The sequence below is a fragment of the Castor canadensis genome, chromosome 11 (assembly GCF_047511655.1).
Source record: "Castor canadensis chromosome 11, mCasCan1.hap1v2, whole genome shotgun sequence".
Lineage (NCBI taxonomy): Eukaryota > Metazoa > Chordata > Mammalia > Rodentia > Castoridae > Castor > Castor canadensis.
In genome coordinates this window covers 121,957,393-121,975,012 of record NC_133396.1, presented here as the reverse complement: position 1 = coordinate 121,975,012, position 17,620 = coordinate 121,957,393, and the positions used below count along the sequence as shown (strand labels likewise).

General features: G+C 38.4%; 1 non-coding gene across 1 annotated transcript; it reads left to right on the top strand.

Moving 5' to 3' along the window:
* The first annotated feature begins 2,638 nt into the window (after positions 1–2,638).
* Positions 2,639–2,742, top strand: LOC141414548 (small nucleolar RNA U13). Its single transcript, XR_012439563.1, has one exon. It is a non-coding gene; the product is annotated as a small nucleolar RNA U13 (small nucleolar RNA).
* Positions 2,743–17,620: the final 14,878 nt, after the last annotated feature.

The following is a 17,620-nucleotide window of genomic DNA, read 5'->3' as shown; positions in this document are numbered from 1 at the left end:
TCACATAACTCTCTGGATTATAAAATGTTTATGTGAAAAACCCACCAAAAGAGTTTTTAAACCAAAACTCAGAAGCTTGTTAAATTTTTTTCTTTAATCTTACAAGTCAGCACATTAAAATGCATAAGAACAGGCAACAGATGAAGCTTTGTTCTTGAACAAACCCCTGGCAGCCTGCAGATTTGATGCTTAAAATCACCTGACATTCAAGGTTGGGAAGACTTTTCTTCTTGATTTGAAGTCTTTCTATATCAGACTCTTACCAAAGCACCAGGAGATAATATGTAGCAAAGTGAGATACTGCAGGGAAGTTTGTAAAAATGCAGACTATAGCCCAATGTCTTTGTTGTTATAGCATATCAAGAAATTATTTTCAATAAACAAAGCTTTGTGATTTGTAACAGTAACTAACTAGTTTTGCCTAGTTTCTTATAAAACAAATTTAATTTGTAATTGCTAAAAGTTAACAAGTCCACAATGGTCAAATTACAAATTTAATTTGTAATTGCTAAAAGTTAACAAGTCCACAATGGTCAATTCCTTGCCCTCATTTTAAGTGTCCAGCAGCGTGTAATGCAGGCGATCACTTTACCCCTTGTTTTCTTTTGACTTCCAGAACACCATACTCTCCTAGTTTTCCTCTAAGCGCTCAGTCTCCTTTGTTGACTTCTCCATCTCTCAATATTAGAGTAACTCTAGCTCAGTGCTTGGTCCTTCCCTCTTCTCCATCTACACGCACTCCCTTCATAATCTTGTCCAATCTCATGATTTTAAGTTATATATATATGTATATATATATATATATATATGTGCCAAGGGCTCCCTACCAGGGCCAGTTTTGTGGGTAAATGACTGTACATTTGTAAAACTTCACCCTAAGCAAGGTCTTGCACTTGGTTTAACAGGGGACCCTCATTTTCAGTTTGCTTTGAGCCCGGAAAAGTACACATCTATCCATTTTTCAAAGTTATATATCTAACTAGCCCTCTCTTCACACTTGTATATCTAACTACCTGCTCCACATGTCAATTTGAATATCTAAGAGATATTTCAAATGCAATAAGACCAAAATCCAACTCCTCCCCAAACCTATACAACCTCTAGTTTCCCTGGTTTTGTTTGATAACATCATGCTTCCAGTTGCTCAGACTAAACACTTTGGGACACCTTTGATTCTGCTACTTCTCACACTCTACCATCAATCTGTCAGACAATCATGTTGACTCTGTTCAAAATATTCAGCATCTAACTCTTTCTCACCACCCCAATGCCATCATCTTGGTCTAGCTACCATCAACCTTTTCTGGATCGTGGCAATAACTCCATTCTACTGCATGTGCTTCATACTGTAGGTCTTATGTCTTTTATCCTTGCTCATTATAGTCTATTCACAAAACAGAAGCCACTGGGGCCCCTTTAAAAACTTAAGCTAAATTATATCTTCCTCAGGTCAATTTCCTCTAATGGTTCCCCATGTTACTCAAAGTGAAAAGCCAAAGTCCTTACAAAAAATGCCCCAAGTTTGTACAGAAACCACTACTGACCACGGGCAAGTCTCTGACCTCCTCTCTTCAACTCACTCAGTCCAGCCATTCTGGCTTCCTTGTTTTCCTTTGAAAATGCCAGCATGCCATCTTCTATGGTCTTTGCACAGGCTGTTTTCACTAGCAGGGATGCTTCTTCTCTGCTAACTGCATGGCATAGCTCACTCCATTGCTTTCTTCAAGTCCTCTCAAGCTGCAGCTGCTTACTCAGACCTTCTTGTAAACATGCTAAAATTTCAACCCACCCACCCCCAACATTCTCAAAGCCCCTTCTTCTCCTTGCATCCCCACTGCTGCAAAGTAAACTCAGCCAAATGCTTCTGCCACAGTGTACTGCCTTGCCCCAAGCCAAAAAAGCAACAGGGAAACCATGAACCAAAATAAATCTTTCTTCACTAGAAGTTGACTTTCTCAGATATTTTGTCACAGTTTCAGAAAGTTGACTAACACAAACATGAACACAGCATCTTTGGTTTTAGTTCATGTACTTGAGGATGGGGGAAAGGGGTAGAAAGGGGAAATGACTACAAATGATCATGGAATTTTTTAATGTGATGAAAATCTTCTAAAGGTGATTATAGTGATGATTGCACAATTCTGTAAATATACTAAGAACCACTGAATTATATACTTTATATAGGTGAATTTTATAATACTTGAATTATATTTCAACAAAGCTGTTTTTTTAATCAATGCAATACTGGATGATATAGACACTTGGGATATGTGACTCAAATAATAACTGAAATACTATTTTTTTAAAAGCTTTTTAATTTATAAAATCAAATGTAAGGCTAATCATTTAATAATTTTAAATAAAAGATTTCAAAATTAAACATGAAGTAAAATTGAAAATGATAAAATTTAAACATTAAATATAAATCAGTGTAATATTACTTGTTGGCAGACAAAATGAATAAAGTACTGCAGGCAACTAAACACTACTCAAAATAAAGAAAATGTAAGTAATCATAAAGATTGAAGATGAAATGTATGATGTTTAAAAAGTTTTTAAGTGTGTCAATTAGTCATCATTAGATAGTGAACTTATTTTTGTGTAAATTTTTCCTTCTGCTAAAAAAGCTCTTTCTCTGATCCTTTTTTGGTTCATAAGCATGATGATTGGGTGTTCATGCCTCTGCATGACATGTGCCACCCTGAAACCTTGTTACGACATGGGCACATTACGCTTCTGACATAAAAAAATAAAATAAAATAAGAAAAGCTCTTTCTAATTCTACACTAGTAGGAAGGGAGGATAGTAGACCAAGCCCAGGTGGAGAGTTAGGGGCAAGTTTCACAAGCCCCAGGTAGGTATGGCAGATTGCCCCTAGACAAAGCTGAAAGCATATGCAGAGAACTGCTCCACACAGCAGTACCTGGAAAAAGAGAGGCCAGGAAGCTCTGAAATTGCTCATGAGTGTGATGCAGGAACAAACCTGAAAGCAGGGGAACCAGCCTAGGGACTGGGTTGATTCCTTTCTGAAGAACCTAATTTGTTTAATGTTGTCTTTTTTTTTTTAACAAATAAATAAAAATAAAAGACCAATAGGCAAGGACTTGAGTATAGAATGTTTATTTTTGAGGTGATCCTAACAAATATAGATAAGGAAACTGAGAAAGTGAGATGGGGAAGGGAGAAAAGCCAGCAAGTGTGCTTTATTGAGTGTAGCAGTCATGAGTGGGTTTCTTCTGTTGGTGACTCAGGATCAATGCTGCTGAATGTCCTCTGAGAAACTGTGTAGAACACACCTGAGAACTGTATCACTGGAGGATGACCAGACTGGGACATGTATCTACCTAGTCTAGCCCTCATTAACTGACTATTGCCCCTCTGGGGGTAAACCACTCCCCCACTTCTCTGTTGCACCTGATTGTGGCAAAGCAAACTTCCAAGGACAGAAGAAAGCCTTCAAGCCAAGAAGGAAGTAGCAGCTCATTCAGTGTAGAGTTTTAGCCTTTTCTCTCTCACAATGTTATTTAATTTTAAAACTGAGTCAACCTATTGGAAAAGAGATTCGCATACATCTGCAGTCTAACTAGTGGTCCTGGGTAATCTGACAAGTCCCATGTCTTCCTGAAGGGCACCATGTCCCCCAAATGTCTCTCAAAACCTAGCAGAACAGAGGACAGTGACACATAGCTGGACAAGGGAAAGGTAAAGTTGCCTAGAAGAGGTTCTAGGTGGACAAAGGAAGGTTTAAGACTAAACATTCCACACTATCCCTAAAGAACAAAAAAGCTGGCCCTTCTCAGAATAAGAGATATTTCTTCCTTCCTGACAGACTTTATTTGAACCAGGGCATGGGCTCTTTCTGGGTCTCAAAACCACTAACCTTCAAATAAGAACTACACCATTGGTTCTCTTGGTTCTCAGGCCTTCAAATTCAAGCTGGAACTGCACCATAAACTCTCTTGAGTCCCCAGCTTGCTCACTGACCCTGTAGATCTTGGAACTTGCCCACTTTCAAAAGGAGCCAATTCCTTATAACATGCATACCTTATTGGTCTGTTACTCTGGAGAGTGATGACTGATACAGAGAATTGAGAACATTTATACTTGACCTATTGAATTAGAAGTGACACGCTTCTTAATGTCTTTACAAGTATCTGCTTTAACTTTGGTAAAATTATAATCACACTACTTCCTAATTGGACTTCAAATTGAAATTGACCTAAAATAAAAATTAATTGTAGAATCCAAGTGATAGGTAACTTAATTCTCCCTCTATAATTCTTACCATTTTTCTGTGTTTGATAATTTCCATCACCAAGTATTTGGAAAAATAAACTGCTTTGAAAGGCATAGGTTGTAAGAAAAAAAAAAAAAACCAACACCACCAACAACAGGTGTTGGCGAGGATGCGGGGAAAAAGGAACCCTCTTACACTGTTGGTGGGAATGTAGACTAGTACAACCACTCTGGAAAAAAATTTGGAGGCTACTTAAAAAGCTGGACATCGATCTACCATTTGATCCAGCAATACCACTCTTGGGATATACCCAAAAGACTGTTACTCCAGAGGCACCTACACATCCATGTTTATTGCAGCACTATTCACAATAGCCAAGTTATGGAAACAGCCAAGATGCCCCAGCACTGACGAATGGATTAAGAAAATGTGGTATCTATACACAATGGAATTTTATGCAGCCATGAAGAAGAACGAAATGTTATCATTCGCTGGTAAATGGATGGAATTGGAGAACATCATTCTCAGTGAGGTTAGCCTGGCTCAAAAAACCAAAAATCGTATGTTCTCCCTCATATGTGGACATTAGATCAAGGGCAAACACAACAAGGGGATTGGACTATGAGCACATGATAAAGGCGAGAGCACACAAGGGAGGGGTGAGGATAGGTAAGACACCTAAAAAACTAGCTAGCATTTGTTGCCCTTAACGCAGAGAAACTAAAGCAGATACCTTAAAGCAACTGAGGCCAATAGGAAAAGGGGAACAGGTACTAGAGAAAAGGTTAGATCAAAAAGAATTAACCTAGAAGGTAACACCCACGCACAGGAAATCAGTGTGAGTCAATGCCCTGTATAGCTATCCTTATCTCAACCAGCAAAAACCCTTGTTCCTTCCTATTATTGCTTATACTCTCTCTACAACAAAATTAGAAATAAGGGCAAAATAGTTTCTGCTGGGTATTGGGGGGGAGAGGGAGGGGGCGGAGTGGGTGGTAAGGGAGGGGATGGGGGCAGGGGGGAGAAATGAACCAAGCCTTGTATGCACATATGAATAATAAAAGAAAAATGAAAAAAAAAAAAAGAACACACAGAAAAGAGCAAAAAAAAAAAAAACCTTATACTAAATAAGAAAATACTTACAAAGAAAACAGAATAAAGTATTAAAGCCTAGGTGCTGTAAGTTGGATATTTTTAGTTTTGATTTTGCTATGTAGGCCAGGCTGGCCTGGAACTCATGGTCCTTCCGCCTCAGCTTCCTTAGTGCTTGAATTACAGGCATGCACAGCCATGTCAGGCTGTATAGATTGGATCTTGAATGTCTCCCAGAGGCCCATGCACTAAAGACTTGGTTGCCAGATGGTGATGCTATTTGAAGGTAGTAAAACCTTTAAAAGGTAATGCCTAGTGAAAAGAAATTTGGTCATCAGGAGGTTATGTCCTTGAAGGGAATATTGAGACATCTTTTTCCTGGTGAGTAACTCCCTTAACCACACAATCCTATAATGATGTTCTGCTTTGCCAAATGCCCAAAAAGTATAAGCCAACTAACCATGGATTGAAACTGTAGAAACTATGAGCCAAAATACACATTTCCTTCTTAAAAGTTGATTATCTCAGGTATTTTGCCACAGTGATGGAAATCAAATGGTCCCAATTTCAAATGGCACTAACAAGAAAATAAAGTTTTCAATAACTATACTTATTCTTTCAGCACCATACTCAAAATCTTCCTCCCTCTTCTTCCTCAACAAATGTTCTTGCCTCTTACTTCACTGACAAGAACGAGCCTATCCAGCATGAAATTGCTACCCTTACCTGGAAATTAGTAAATTTCTGTTTTTAGTTTTCTCTAGTCTCTGAGGGTGAGACATACAGCCCCTTCAAGAGCAATCCATTCACCTTCTCCCTATTCCCCCTTCATTCTCCAGTCTTGCTCTATCAGTTAGTCCCTCTCTGCTTTTATTTCTTGGGCTCATTTATTATTGCTATTTTGTTCCCCTATCATATTTATATAAGATACTTAAGAATCTACATCTCCAAAACAGTCCTCCTGTGTCTCAGATACACACAATAACTATTTTATGAAGAATCCTATCTAGAAGATTCTGGGTTTTCCTTGGGGAATGCTACTCAAAGGGCTAGTCTGTGATTTGTGTTTTACTGGTCAGAGATGGAGATGAGGGGCTTATCATCAGAGTAAAAAGCAACCATGTAAGTAAGTATATGGTTTCATTTACCTGGCCCTTAAAGGAAAAAAAAAACTTTCCTAATGAAGCAGTGTGTTGATTTACATCCTGGCCTAGGCCTCTAATTCACTGTGGGCTGATAATAAACAGTTTGTGAATTGGCACCAGCTTGTGGACTACACACCAAGTATCACTGATTGGAATAATCCTAACAAACTATCTCCAAACCAACATCCTACTCCTTCAATGACACCAGAGAGGAAGTTGTCAGAATTTTCTATTTGGTGCTTAGCTTGTTTCTAAGATATGCAGCATGTATTTCTAAAGCAGTTTCTGTCTACGGAATTAATAAAGGGTTATGAAATCAATGTAGTGAATCTTAACCAGCTTTAAAAAAGGAAATGAAATGTTAGCATGCATCACAAACTTGTTAGTAAGATTGTTTTTGTGGAACTTTTGATCTAGTTTTATACATTTCTGCTAGATTATTACCAGAAGTAGTCACTCTCCTCACTCCTATGAATGGAGTATACTCTTCTGCCATTGCCATTGCTTTAACCAATCAAATGTTAGCAGATGTAGCATAATCAAAGGCTTGAGTATTTGTGCAAATGGGCTTACACTTAAGCACTTTGGTCATTTTCACAAGAAAAAAATATGTTCAGGATAGTCTTCAGGTATCAATAATAGGATAAGAGATTTGTGGGGAAGAATCACCCAAGCTAAACCACCCAGCTAAGTTCAGCCTATGTCAACCAACCACCAACTACCCATAGGCACATGAGCAAGCCCTGCCAAGACTGACATGCCATCCACCTAAGCCCAGCATAGATCACTGGCCTTAACAGGACCACAACTGAGTGAAAATAAGTACTAATTCTGTAATGCTCATGAGGTGTGTTCTGATTATTTTATTATGTAGAAATACCACACTGATTTTTTTTACATGTCTGTATTGGGTTGACAACCTAATGTATATTGCAGTGGGTTACAAAAGATCCAAGTCATTTGTCTAGAAAAAGCTCCATGTTTCTCCTTCATCTTCATTTATTGTTTAATGAGGTTTAGAGGAAGTTCCTGAGAGTGGCTGCTAGCAGTGGTAGAGAAGGCAGGTACACAGAATGGTAGAACTGTGAGATAAGAGAGATAAGGGGAAAGGAGGGAAGCACAGAGAGGGAGAAGGGAGAAGGAAAAGAGAGAAGAAGAAGAAGGAGAAGGAGGAAAAAGGAGGAGAGGAGGAGGAGGAAGAGGAAAAAGAGGAAGAAGAAGAAGGAGGAGGAGGAGGAAGAGGAGGAGGAGGGAGGAGGAGGAGGAGGAGGAGGAGGAGGGAGAGGGGGGAAGGGAAAGTTAGAGGGAGAGGGAGGGGAAGAAGGAGAAGGAAAGGGAGAAGGAGAAGGAGAGGGAGAGAAAGAGGGAGGGGGAGAAGGAGAGGGAGAGGGAGAGGAAGAGGGAGACTGACTAAATGGCAATGAATTTCCATTTTAGATTCTGAGATCCCTGAAGCTGCTTCCTGCAGATTTTTCTTTGAGTTATCATAGTATCTTCCAACAAATCCTCTGCTTTCTTCAAGCTATTTCAAGAAAGGTTTACTTGCAACTTAAGTGGCAAGTTCTTTTTTGGGGGGGGCGGGGATCAAACCCACTTTACCACTAGCTACATCCCCAGCCTTGCAAATTCTTGTAAATAGTATAAAGTCCTAATTTTCACACTGGCATATATTAATCTTATTTATAATTAATCTCCTTGTTGAAACATCCCTAGCTTAAAGAATATATAAACTTAAATACCAGAAGCAAAAGAATTTCTCCTTCAACTTGATTCAGCTTAACACTTACCTATCCTATCTCACCTATTACAATTATCTCAATCTGTAAAATGTTGGATGTGTCACAGAGGCTTCGAATATCTTACAATTAAAAAGCTTAACTTTCAAAATGCAATTCATGGCTCAGAGTAATAATTTCTAATAATGACATTAATAATTCCCATTATTATTAACTTTATACTTATTATGTTCTTGGTATTCCATCCATGAGGGCTGCCTCTGAATGACAGGTCAGTTGCCCACAGTAAGGGATAAGGGACGGAACAGGTAAAGGTTGAGCCAGAGCTCTCATACCAAGAGTACAGGTAAAGAATCCAGTAGAGTCTTTTGAACAGCAAACAAAAACACCCCATACTTTTGGCTCTGCTATAACCAATGACTGCTAAATGGAGGAGCAGTGGTAACCAACAGAATGAGGACTACAGCCTTGTTAAGAATAGTGAAGCAAGAAGACAATCTCTTCTTCTTCCTCCCCAGACTGACATCGACATCAGAACTAAGTGCTGAGAGTAAAGGAGGGAAGGGTGTGGTACACATTCCAAATCCTGAAAGCCATATTTGGCCTGTACAGAATAGAATGACATTGTCCTGATAACCAAAAGTAATGGAATCAGATCAAGATGTAACTAAGGGAGCCCTGTATGTGGGGGTGGTCGTCGTAGTGATGTGTGCATATGTGCCAAAGCTATCATAGTTGGCAGAAGTTAATTTTTTTAAACCCTGCTTATGTCTTTATTATCATATTATTACACTAAGGATACAATGTGACATTTACAAAAGTGCTTACAATATATCTTAGTTAAATTCACCCTCTCCATCATTCTTCTTTACCCCCCTCTCCCCATTCTTAGAATAGTTTCAGCAGGTCTCATTTTTCCATTTTCAGACATGAGTACATATTTCCACCATATTCACCCTCCTTCACCCTTTCATCTTTCCCCATCCCACTACACCAACTCCCCCCATAAAACCTGTTTTACCTTCCTGTCCTGTTTTTGAAATAAAGACATTTTTGTTCCTTTAAGATAACTATACAGAGAGTTTTATTATGACATTTTCGTGTATATATCTATTGTATCTCGAATTAAATGCTGCTTATATCTGAACAAGCTTTATCAGAGAACCTGATTCTTTGTATTGTTACCTCTAGGCGTAATTCCACCTAAAAGGACACCACTTTAGGGACACCAGATTTAGGGACATCTCCTTGATCACTTCTACAGAAGCTCTGATTCAGTTTCTAATCTCCACATGTAATAATAACAATTAACATCTCAATACTTACCGTATGCTGGTAGCTATGTTTTTGTCTTTAATGTCTAAGAGCCAAATATATAGATTGTCCTAAACATTACATTTAGATTACTATCTCCAATCTCTAAGAAACTATTTTAGGATCCCCTAATCTCCTTAACAGCAAGTTTCTGGGATATTTTAGTTATTTTCTAGGATTAATTCCATAAAATCAATTTATCATTACTTAGTTTCTAGTGGTTGATAGATCTAATCTTATCACCAAATTCTCAGATTACCTCATAATTTGGATTATAAAATTCCCTACAGGCTTATTTTTAATAAATGTAATCTTTAAGTTTCTAAACAAAAAAATGTCAATTCTATTTTATAATTTGTGAAACTGAAGGAAGACAGTAAGCAAAGGAACAGTTAATGAATGACAGGGCTAGGATATAAACTTAGCATTTCATAGTCTAGTTCCTTTTTATTAAGCCAAATAGATTATTACAAGATCATATAACAGGATGACATTTAACCAAAATGTTAAATCACCTGAGTGGAAAACTGTATACACAATCAAATATAGTTCTCCCAGGCAGATAAAAGTCTCTATTATTTTAAAAGATAGGAGATTTCACATTTGCTTATCATAAATAATTTCAGAATTTTAAGTAAGATATCTGGAAAATGTTCTTTATTTCTAACAATATTCATTCATTAAGCAAACATTGAGAACCAACTATGCATTAGACATTGTACCTGATGTCTCATGAGGATATAAATTATGACTCTATCCCTGCCCTTCAATATATCTTCCATTTATTACAGGTGCAAATGTCCATAGATAAGACACAAAGTTACAATTCAAAAAGTTTCTGCAAGGTTCAGAAAAACAAAAACAGGCCAGGTGAAATTAAAGAGCTATATACTTATACTCAGGAAGGAGCATAAATAACCTGCTGAAGTAGAAGTTGAAAAAAACCTAAGCACACTACAACAGATGTAAAAAGACCCAGAGGATGCAGTAGACTCCAAATTTAGTAACCATGTGCAGTTGTTGCTAAGAAAACTAATTTTAGGATGGATTAATAAGAATATGCAAAAAAGGGAGTTAACATATTTTCAGTTAATTTTGCGACAATCAGATCTCAAAGCTGGGGGTGAGGTTATTCTGTTAAGTACAAATTAGAGCATATTTATAGGACAATAAAAAGGTGAAGGATCTGAAAACGGTATCAGTGAATTAACAAAAGGAATAATGATGTTTACCTATAGAACACGTTTAAGAGGGACGCAATTGCCATTCTCAAATATCTAAAGTACTGTCGTTCAGTACTCATCTCCTCCTTTGTTTTTGGTAGTAGAGCCCTGATTTTGAGCAGGCACTGTGACATTTCCCAGCTTTCTTTGAGGTTAGGTGGACCAAGTTCTGAACATGGGTATATCAGCATAAATGGTTTCAGAAAGTCTCCTTAAAGAGAGGCATGTGCCCATCTGTCTCTCTTCCTGTCCTGCTACATGAAGCATGGTCATGACAGGCTCTCTAGCAGCCATTCTAGATCACAATGGCAAAAATTACACCCCAGAAACCATGCAGGGTTGAGCTGGTGGGGAACCTGGATCCCGGACAAGTCTGCAATTGTCACTGCAGCCCAGTACTGCCTACTTTCAGGTATCTTCTACATGAAAAGAAATAAAATTTGCATTTGAAGATATCCTTGGGGTTCCTCTTATATGTAGCTGAACTCTGAGTACAAAAACAAAAGATATTTTCTAAGACTTAGACATTTTAAAAAATGAAATGATGTACTACTCTGCAACAGGTATCTAGCACTTTTTGAGTGGAGACTGTGAGACTAGAATAGTGGTGACTATTCTAGGAAGTAAAGAAAAAGGGTTACCCAGAAGTTCCCCTTAGCTCTTAAGATGATTTCCTCCATATTGTGGCCTCTGAAGTAAATAAATCAGGAAAAAAATTTCCTTTTCTCTATTGTAAATGTTCGGACTGTCACCACTAGATTGGCCCAACATGCGCTTGTTTAACATTAGGCAGTTTCCAGGCTATCCCTCACAGTATCACTTGACTCCGTTTTGGAGCTAAGTTCATTTAAGACCACCACTTCTAAAGCAATAAGGAAAGAAAACCAAAGAACAAATCAGTAAACACTTTGGAAAAATTGGTATTACAAAGAATCATTATGAGCCTGGAAAAAAATGACCTCCACTGAGGTCCTTCCTGTGTGTCAAGTACAATTGGTGAACCAAAATTTAGTCCACAACTACTGCCCTGCTGTAGAATTAGGATACTGACCTCTCCTCTTTCCATCGTTCCTCTCCCATTCTACTTTCCAATTTCTATTAACTATAACTCTACTTTTCATTATTTTAATGCTGCCATTTAAACTATAAATGTTTTATCTATTAGTTGATTCTTTAAACACTTATTTCCTCAAAATAGTAATACTTACACATGGTAAAGAGCCCAACCATGCAAAGTACACAGGACGATAAAGACCTCCTTCTATCCCAAACTCTGGTACATCCTTCCCAGAGGTAACCAGTTTTTATGTACTCTTGCAGAAATATTCTGAGTGTGTATAGGCATATGTACATGTTAGAGATAATGTGTATATGTAGGTTTATATATACATATATGTGAATGATATATTACTATTTGCATATCGACTTTTCACTTCAAATAGCTTCAACTGGCATAAGGAGGTATATTCATTCTTTTTGACAAAGTCATATATATCCCATTATAGGTATATATGTTAATTTTAAAGGCTAATACCCCACAACGGCATTAATAAAAACACAGGTGAAAATTTTAACTTTATTACAGACAAAATTCTTAAAAGCCTAATTTAGAAACCCAAATAGTAAGACCCAAATGGGTTTAATAGTAAACCCATTTAGTAAGAAACTACATGTGTGAACCCAGATAAACTTCATTCTCTCTTTTCTTTAGCATAAGGCTGCAGCTTTAAACATTCATTGGATAATAGGGAGGAATGTGCCACCTATAGAGGTAACTCTGTAGACACTAACTGTATTCTACTGTTTTCTGTGACTTTTTGTTTTTATCCTTGGGTGCTTTTCAGGAGTAGGCTCATACAGTTCTTTGTTCCTATTTCCTTACTTCTTCAGTTCTCAATCTACTGCAACTTAGCTCTATAGCTCATCAATCCCAGTAAAACTGCTCTTACCAAGATCATCCATGATCTCTTATTTGAGTCTACCTCAGGGGATTTCTCTTCTATCCTGTTGATTCCATTTCTCTTTGAACCACTCTAAACCTTGTTTTTAGTAAATCACACTCTCCTAGTTCTCTTTCTATTTCTCTATTGCCTCTCAATTTCTTTTATGGATTCTTCTTTTTTTGGACCTTCAAACTTGATGTTCCCGTTTTTCATTGTACCTGCTCTTCCTGTGTGATATGCTTGTTCTTGCTACAATGTGAATGTGTGTGCTATCCCAAAGCAGATTGATTGTGTTGGATACCCAGTGTAATAGTATTAAGATGTGGGGCTCTTAATGAAGTGATTAACTCATGAGGGTTCTGCTCTTATGAGCAGAATTAGGATCTTTATTTTAAAAAGAGATTGACGAGAGCTGCCTTGCCCCTTTTGACTTATGACACAGCAATAGGTTGCCAATTACGAAGGAGAAAGCCCTCACCAGACACCAAGTCTACTGGTGCTTTGATCTTGGACTTCCTAGCTTCCAGAACTGTAATAAATAAATTTCTATTGTTTATAAATTACCCAGTCTACAGTATTTTGTAATAGATGCCCAAATACACTACGACAAGTCTCAGGACCTTAGTTGGCTATAATCAATCCCTAATAAATTCCTTTCTCCAGTCCTGATCTCTATCACATACATCCAGCTGCACGTTGGTATCTTCCCCATGTAGTACCCAATACATTGCAAAATGAATTCACTTTCCTTGTCCCTCAAATTGTTAGGTCTTCAGTATTCACTATGTCAGTTATTGACACAATCACCAGTTCCCCCTTCCCTCCTAAGACACCTAGGCCAAAATTCTGACATCAGTTTAGTTTCTTACCTTCCATTTTACTTTCTATACTCAATCAATCCTCAAGATTTTTCTAATTTTAACTACTAAAGATTAGAGATCTTGCTACCACTTGCTGTAACTTCTCTGCCAAATTCTGTTTACATCTAAAATACTGGCTGAACCTAATACCTCTTCTACTTAGATCTCTGATCTTTTTCATTATCTATAAAGGAATCTGCCTAAACTCTTGAATTCTATAAATGGCTTTATATGGTTTAGATCTTGTCTACCTCTGAGTTCACGTCATGCTCCAGGAATACACAAGTCATTTTTAGTTCTCTGTCATAACATCTTAATTCAAGGTTCTTTCTTTCCGATAGTATTTTCTGCACCTGGAATGCTCAATATTTTCTCTCACAAACAGTGCCTTTTTATGTCCTATTTAAGAAAATGTCTGACTACCCAAAGTTACAAAAGGGCTGTATTATCTTTTACATTTAGATCCACAATCTATTTTGAATTTCTTTTTATTGACTAGGCATCAAGGTTTCCCCAGCCCCATACACACACATATGGATGTTCAATTGCCCTAGCACCATTTATTGAAAGGCCATTTTTCTCCACATTACTGAAGTGTTACTTTTGCATTAAAAAAATAAATTAGCAAGCAAACAAGCATCTTTTTGGGACCTCTGTTTTGTTCCATTGGTCAGTTTGTCCTGTTTTGTTGTTTTTGAGGCAAGGTTTCACTATGTAGCCCAGGCTGGCCTCCAACTCCCAATTGTCCTGCCTCTGTCTCCCTAGTGGTAGGACTTCAGTCACGTGCTACCATACCACCCCACTGGTCTACTTTCTATTGTGATGTCAAGACCATACTGAGTTAATTTTTGTAGCTTAATGTTAATATCTGGCAGGATAAATCCCCTAGTTTAGCTATTCATCCAGATTATCTCAACTATTCTTGACCTTTTCAATTTCCATATGAACTTTAGAATCAGCTGGTCAAGATTAGACTAAATCCATAGGTTTAGTGGATAGAACTGACATCTTTACAATACTATGTCTTCCAATCAATGAATACATTATATCCATTCATTTATTTGAGTCTTTTATTATTCTTCTCAATAGTATAATTTTCAATACAGTTCTTAAAGTCTTTCATAAAATTTATTCCTAGATGTAGTAGGCTGAATCATAGCCCCAAAGATATCAGGTCTTGACCCGGGAACCCTTCAATGTTACTGTATATGAAAAAAGGGTCTTAATTGCACATGCAAGTAAAAATAGTGAGACAAAAAGATAATGACCCTAGATTATCCAGGTGGGCCCTTATAAATGCCTAAATGTCACTATACTGTCTTTGTATAAGTAGATAGGTGCTTGTGGATTACACTTGTGATCCTAACTACTTGAGAGGCTGAGATCAGGAGGATAGTGGTTCGAGGCCAACTAGGGCAAATAGCTTGTGAGTGACCATTTCCAAAATAACCAGAGCAAAATGGACTAGAGGCGTGGCTGAAGTGATAGAGCACCTGCTTTGCAAGCGAAAAGCTCTGAGTTCAAACCCCAGTACCACCAAAAAGAGAAAGAGATAGAAGGAGAGGAAAACTCAAAACATAAAAAAGAGAGGGGGAAGTAGAGGAAAACTCAAAACATACACAGGAGACAAGGCAACATGAAGATACAGATGTTGGAGCAATATAGCTTCAAAGCAAGAAATGACAGCAGACACCAGAAATTGGAAAAGACAAGAAACAGATTTCTCCCAGCTTCTAGAGGGAGTGTAGCCTTTTGACACCGTGATTTCAGACTTCTGACCTCTAACACTACGAAAGAATAAATGTTTTAAGCCAGTGAGCTTATGCTAATATTACAGTAGCCAAAAAAAATGAATGTACTAGATATTTCATGTATTTACATTTAGTTAACACCTTAAAATTCATTTCCTAACTGTTTAGTGTAATTGGTCTTTTTTTAATATACTGACCATAACAAGCAACCTATTAAATTCACTTATTTAGACTATTTTATGCATAATAGTAAGATTGTCATGCTTTCTCCAAATAACAGATATGTATCTTTTAATCATTATGCCATTTTCCCTACCCTACCTTTTTTTGTGTGTGATGCTGAGATTGAACCCATGGCTGTGCACTTGGCTAGGCAAGTGCTCTGTTACTGAGCTACATCCTCATCCTACATTCAGTCTTTTAACTTTGGAACTATAAGAAAGTATTATCTGTTCCAACTTTAAAATAGGATGAAAATAGTAAAAAAAAAAAAAAAAGTTTAAAAAAACAAACAACATAACAAATATTCTAATTAACAAATCCAAAGGCCTTTTCTTAAACCATTCTCATGACATTGTACCACTGAACACAATTTATTAACCTATTTTCCAAGTTTTCTTCCTTGCCCACCTGCTTCTTTTCTTCCTCTAACCCCTTAAAGGTGGGTATTTCCAGGATTTTCTCCTGAGGACTTTTCTGTTCTGTAATGCCCTTGTTAATTGTTGGGTAACCATTTTTAAAGCTCATTATCAGCTTTCAGAGCCAGGCCAACTTCAGGTGCTTTCCTTTTATAGAGCAAAACAGTGAATTTGCTTTCCTTGTTTGTTTTGTTTTGTTTTAATGCTATATACCCCCATCCCAGACTCTTTTTCCCAACTGTGGAATGTAGTCTTTGCTCTGCCCTCTTTTCTGTGCTCCAGTAGAATCTTTTCACTTTAAAGTCACCAAGGTTCCTAACTCTCCACAATGTTTTGGTTACAGATCTATATGCAGACTCCTTTCTATTCAAAAGTACACGGGAGGTGTTGCATGGGATATTGGAAAGCTTGCTGGTAAGGGGCCTGAGTGAAGTGTCTTGGTGCATTCCCGTAGTTCATGGTCAGGCTTCTGTGTTACAGGACCAGAGTCACGTTCATAAGAAGCTCATTATGGAAACCAAAATACAATGAAAAGTGTAACTATTGGCAGTTACAGATTTCATTCATTTCACTTGGCTTTCTCTCCTTGTAGAAAAAATTACTGGGAATTAAAATATTATGACTGTCTTTGTTGAGAAAAAGAACAGGATAAAGGTTAAGCTGTATGATTAAAAAACTTAATTGGAATCCTATCAAGCTTTGATAAAGAAATGAGAGTATCTCTGCACCTGGGCAGAATACTTCCTCCTGTAGACAGGAGGTCTGCCAAATATTTGCTTCCCAGAGTTTTCTTGGCTCAGTTCCTGAGTGTGTTATTTCTTTCGGTAAAGGTATGCTGTGGGCAAAGAGGCTCATTTCTGGTTTTAGCCACTCCACACTGACCTGTAATCGGATCTTTACTTTCATGTGTTTGAAGAGTATCTCCCTGTGGTTCCCAAATACTGCTCCGTACACATCTGCATACTAGACGCTGTACGTCCTAGCTCCAATGCCAGGCAGCCTGGGACACAGCAGACATCCTCAAATGTGGTGAGCAGCTCCTGTTCCTTCTGCCTAGTGCAATTAGGCAAGGCTTTGCAGAGCACATGTTCCAGGCTGGAAATCCGGCCAGAATACAGCTCTCACCTCACCTCTACTTGAGGACACCGCCCTCTCAAGGATCTCTGCTCCAAGCCAGAGAGGGCTCAGAAGCACCTACTGGGTACAACCCGGCAAGGGCTCGTCCTCATTTCATTTCCCCACTTACGGCATTTACTCTTATTAAAATAGCAAAAAGATAAAAAAAAAAAAAAAAGTGGAAAGTGTTGAGGGGGGGTGGAGGAGGCTTTAGCAAAAACACTGCTGCATTGCTCAGCCCGTAAGCGCATCTTGTCACCCTCGGTCTCTCGGGAATCAGACCCCAGTTCCGAGATCCAGAAGCAAAAACTGTGGTGTCTAGAGCGCTCACGGCCAAGTCTACTTTTCCTGCGGGCTGGGCCTCGGAATCCCAAGGTCGCCCAGCTACAGACTGCGCGACTGCATGGCGGCCAGGCGCGCGCGCACCGCCAGCCTGGCACTGCCGGAGAAGCGCGGGACCGAAGAAGAACCGCAACCAACCTACCCGGGCCCGCCCACTGGTCCGCCCGTCTGGCCAGCCTGGCCCGCGGCCGCGAACTCGGGCTCCCCCGCCCCCAACTCGACC